This window comes from Gossypium raimondii, chromosome 11 (genome assembly GCF_025698545.1).
Source record: "Gossypium raimondii isolate GPD5lz chromosome 11, ASM2569854v1, whole genome shotgun sequence".
Taxonomy (NCBI): Eukaryota; Viridiplantae; Streptophyta; class Magnoliopsida; order Malvales; family Malvaceae; genus Gossypium; species Gossypium raimondii.
In genome coordinates, this window is record NC_068575.1 from 12308394 (window position 1) to 12314393 (window position 6000).

A 6000-nucleotide genomic window follows, 5' to 3' on the forward strand; every position below is an offset into this window, starting at 1 on the left:
ATAGAGTACATGGCAAGGATGTAGTAATACGCTAAAGGTTAATACAACTTATGTAATTGGGTAACCATCATCATCAGTGGCAATAAGAGGAGAAAATATAACTTCTGGGGCCTTGACAGCTGAACAATGGACACTTTTTCACAATTTGTTGAACTCATGCGAATCGGGTACTAACAAAAAGTTGAATGGTAAAAGTAATCTGAGTTGGATCATTGATTTAGGTGCTTCCCAACATATGACAAGTATTTTAGAATGTTTAACAAATTTGAAAGAAATTGAAGTATGTCCAATTGGTTTACCTAACAGTGAGGAGGTAATGGTGTTGAAGGAGGGATCTTGTAATAGCCCGTTTTCAGTGAAATCGAAATAGTGGTTTCAAGACCATAAATCTGACGTAAAAATATTTATTTTATTATTTTTTTAATATCTACGACATGTTAGTAGTGTCGTATCTTAATTAAGTAAAAAGGATTAAATCGTAAAAGGTGCAAAAGTATAGTTCCATTAGGTAAAGGTGTTTATTAGCTATGAAATTAAATTATTAAGGGATTTAAGTAGTAATTAGACCATTAAATTATATAGTGGACATTCATGGACATGAATTAAGTGATTTTAATGTTAAATAATAAGGTTATATATGTAATTTAATAAATATATGTTAGTAAATTAATTACAACAAAAACATCATCTTGGTTGTTCATCTTTTCCAACAAAAATAAGGGTGAAAAACTCCATTGAAGGAGCTTAAACATTCAACTAGACATTCTCCTTGTATGTAAGTTTTGTTTTGTCCCTTTTTAAGGATTTTTATATTTTCGGGATCATTGCAACTTAATCTAGTTAGCCCAGTGACTAATTTGCAAAACTGTTAAAGGGTTATGGTTTTTCCATGAATGTGTTTGTGTGATTTTTGAAGTTTGATGGAAAGTATGAGTTAAATAATGCTATGCTCATGTATTATACCTTACCATGTGATGATGTTGATGAGTTATGTGTTAAAGCACTAACTTGGGTTGTTGATGATTCTTAGGCTTGTACCAAGCTTATGATTGATTGATTCATGTCTATTTTATAAGGTTTTTGCATTGAAATGGTAAGCTATGTTCATGAATTACGAATTTACTAAGCATTATATGCTTACGTGGTTTTCTTTCCTATGTTTTATAGATTATCGGAAGCTCGATCGATTTGGAAGCTCATCGAAGACCTATCATACTATCTAAAGATTATATTGGTAGACTTTGATGTTTTAGTCATGGTTATAATGACATGTATAGGTGAACTAGTGTTTATTGATCTAATTGATATGTTTGGCATGTATATATAGTATTTTTGGTTGGTGTGCTTTTGACACTTTGATGCTTTGATGGTTGGTGTTGATATGGCTAAGTGAATGTATGTTTTGAATAACCAAATTGGTATGTTAGGATATGATTTGGTATGTGGTCATTGTGGTAAGTTTGGTATGAAAATAGATTAAATGTGAATGGTTGATGAATGGCTAAAATATGTATATGTTTAAGTAGATTAGATGAATTATGTTTGAGGTGCCTTATTGGCATTTTGGTTGAATGAATTGTTTGTATATTGAAATAGTTATATTATGTATGTTTTGGCATGTTTTGGTGCCTTGATCTTAGGTGTATTTGACTTGTAGGTACTTGTTGGAAATGGGTGAAAGAAATGGTTTGATTTTCACCAATTTCTTGTCTACACGGCCTAAGATACAGGCTTGTGTCTCAGCCATGTGTGAAATATATGCAACACGACCGTGTGTCCCCTGAAGGTTTAATAGGGTTTCAAGTCAGGTAGTTACATGGCCTATCACACGGCCTGGTACATGGGCGTGTGAGGCCATTTCGAGAGTTACACGGCCTGGCACACGGTCGTGTGGCTTGGCCGTGTGACCCAACTTAGAGAGTTACATGGGCACAGACACGGCCATTTGTCCCTATTTCGAATGTTAATGGCCTGAAACATGGGCGTGTGTCGCAGCCATGTGAGTCACACGGCTGTGTGACCCCTGCAATGTGAATTTTTCTAACTTTTTCCTTAAGTTTTCTTATGTTCCCAATTTAGTACCGAATCGTCTTTAAGGTGTTTCTAAGGCCTCGAGGGCTCAAATAAGGGACGATATGTATGTGTTTGAATGACTTGTACTATGATTTATCTAATGTTTAGAAATGAATGTTTTAAGTTAAGATTTTACAGTAATACTCTGTAACTCTATTCCGGCGACGGATACGGGTTAAGGGTGTTGTAGATCCGTTTGCTTAGGAAAACATATCAAATTGGACAATGTTCTTTATGTTTCAAATTTAAATTGCAATTTGATATCTACGTCATAATTGGTTAATGGATCTAATTGTGATGTCCAATTTACTAATAAAATTTGTGTTATACAAAATCGTAACTCGAGGATGGTGATTAGAGCGGGTGAACAACGTAAGGGGCTTTACTATTTGAAGTCAGCACCATCAATCCATGCATGCAAGGCTAGTCATATAGATTCTTTGAATTATGGCATAGGAGAATAGGGCGTCCATCTGCAAAAATAGTTGAAACTCTTCCTCAGATTAAACTTAGTAATAGTTTGGTGAAGAATAAACCATGTGACATTTGTTTGAGAGCTAAGCAAACAAGGTAAGTTTTTGTTTCTAGTGGCAATAAAGTGAATGAAAATTTTGAATTAATTCATTGAGATTTGTGGGGACCTTATCGTGTTAATGTTTCTTGTGGTGCCTCGTATTTTTTACCATTGTTGACGATTTTTCTAAGGGTGTATGGATATATTTGTTGACTGAAAAAAGAGAAGTGGACCTTGTCATGAGTAATTTTTTTACTGTGACTAAAAGACAATTTCATAATGATGTAAAAGTAGTTAGAACTGATAATGGGACTGAACTTGGGTACTTGAAATACTATTTTTTTTGAAAATAGAATTTTATATCAGACTTTATGTGTAGGAACACCTCAACAGAATGGTCGTGTTGAAAAGAAGCATTGCCATATATTAAATATGGCTAGGCTTTAAGATTTCAGGGCAATCTTCCCATCTAGTTTTGGGGAGAATGTGTTGTGATAGCTGGATATTTGATCAATTGGACACTTTCTAAACTATTAAGAGGAAAGACTCATTATTAGATCTTATTTGGTAAACCTTCTAGTTATAATCATATTCAAACTTTTGGATGTCTTTATTATGCTTGGAATTTGAATGAGGAAAAAGACAAATTTGCTAGTAGAAGTCAACATTGTGTGTTTGTAGGAGATCCCTTTAGAAAAAAAGGGTGGAGAGTTTATGATCTTGATACAGGAAATTTTTTGTATCAAGAGATGTTGTGTTATCTAAATATGAATTTTCATTTGTTAGTGTTAGTAAGGAGGGTGCACGGCCAGATTTATTACAGAGTGTTCCTTTCGGTATCACCAATCATGCTGATGGTGACTTGAATGAAGATGAAGAAAGTGAGGTGCTTGAGAATTCAATTGTGACTCAATGTGTTAATGATGATAGGGGGTTTCAGTAAAGTCTCGGGTGAATTTGTTCAAGAACAACTTGGGCGCAGTCATAGAACAAAAGAAGTTTCTACTCGACTATGAGATTTTGTAACATATACTATACAACGAATAAGCCTCTTTGCACATTCATCCAAACCAATCATGTCCTCAGGTATCTTTTATCCTATAGCACATTATGTAAATTGTGATAAATTTTTTTCAAAACATCATTCTTTCTTAGCAGCTATGATAGTCGAAAGGGAGCCTACCTCGTATGTCAAGCCATAAAAGATATTCGATGGAAGGAAGCTATAATGAAAGAAATTGAGGCTCTTGAGGCTAATGGGACATGGACTTTGAAAATTTTACCACTGAAAAAATGATCTATAGGGAGTAAATAGGTTTACAAAATCAAATAAAATTCAGATGGGTCGGTTGAATGCTATAAAGCTCGATTGGTGATACTTGACAATAATCAGATTCAAATGGTGACCGTTTGTACTTTTCTTTCTGTGGCAGCAACAAAGACATGGGAACTTCATCAAATGGATGCTCATAATGCATTCTTGCATAGATATTTAGAAGAATAGGTGTACATGAAGATGCCTCCTGGTTTTGTCACTCAACAGGCTACCAAAGTCTATAGATTACGTAAATCACTTTATGGTTTACGACAAGACCCTCGGTGTTGGTTTGCAAAGTTGACAATTGCGTTAAAGTGGTATTAGTTTCTTTAATCTCAGTATGACTATTCACTGTTTACTTTAAATCAGGACAAGGTACAATTGAGTATAGTAGTGTATGTTGATGATCTTGTTATTGCGGGAAATAATAGTATTGCCATTCAAAAGTTTAAAGATTATTTAAGACACTATTTCCACATGAAAGATTTGGGGACATTGAAATATTTGTTGGGTGTAGAGGTGGTACGAAATCACGAATGGATTTTTCTTTGCCAACGCAAATATGCTTTGGACATTATTAGTGAAGCTGGCTTATTAGGTGTTAAACCATCTGGTTTTCCCATCAAACAAAATCATCATTTAGCATTGCAGAGAGTGTGTTGTTGGTAGATTTGGAGAAGTATCGAAGATTGGTGGAAAGATTGATTAACATGATTCTCACTCGACCTGAGTTGTGCTACAATGTCCATATCTTGGCACAATTTATGCATCAACCAAAGGAAGCTCATTGGGAAGCAGCTTTACTCGTGGTTTGTTATTTGAAAAGAAGTCCTAGACAAGGAATACTTCTACGAGCTGATTGTGATCTACGATTATACAGTTATTGTGACTCTAATTGAGGAAGTTGTCCTTTAACGTAACAAACCCTCGCTAGATATTTTGTTATGCTCGACACCTCTTCTATTTCCTAGAAGACTAAAAAGCAACATACAATATCGAGATCTTCTGCTGAAGCAAAGTATCATTCCATGGCTACAATTGTGTGTGAATTGAAATGGTTAAAGGGTCTCTTATTGTCTCTTGGTATTGTTCATCCTGATCATATGTTGTTGTATTGTGATAGTCAAGCAGCCTTACATATTAGTGCAAATCCCGTGTTTCATGAGCAAACAAAGCACATTGAAATTGATTGCCATTTTATTCGTGATGAGATTCAACATGCACATGTTCAAACCGCTTATGTTCACAGCTTTAAACAACTAGCTGATATCTTCACTAAGGTGTTGGGGACACAACAATTTGGGTATCTTCTACGCAAGTTGAGGGTTCGTAATCTTCACGTACCAACTTGAGGGGTATTAGGAAAGAAATCAATGAATATATTAAGATATGCAAATATCTGTTAAATATGTAAATACTATATTTAGTTATGTAAATAATATGTTAAGGAGAGAAGTTAGAGATTTACATAGATTTATTGGGTGATTTATTTTTCATGCTTATCATGTATATATATATATATGGCTCTTTCTGACCTATTAATATAGAGGAAGGAAGTCATTTTTCTCTCAAAAGTTTTTACATAGGTACATCTAAACATAGTTAAGCCTTCCTATCTATATTTTCTTCTTTTACCCGTTAGTTGAATTTTGTCAACCTTGATAGTGATGCTCTTATATACCTCACAACATCTCTAACTCGATCCACAGACACAGAAGCATCATTAATACCATATTGCACAATGAGATTAGGAATATGTGCAACACATCTCATATGCATAAATTTCTCATTTGCAACAGAAGCATTTCGATTATTCAATTTTTTTCTCAAATATTCAATGGCAACACTATTGGCGGATGCATTATCAACTGTAATAGTGAAGACCCTCTCAATCCTCCAACCTCGAAGGCATTTTTCAAGGACTTGACCTATGCTTTCGCCTCTATGAGCAAATATTCTTAATAAAAAATGTACTTCATAACAATGGATATTGTTGTTATAAGTGAAAAGCTATTATATAAGGTTAAAATAAAACATAAAAAATCAATTTTACTAGAAACTTGACTGTTATAATGAGTGACTATTATAAAGAGAG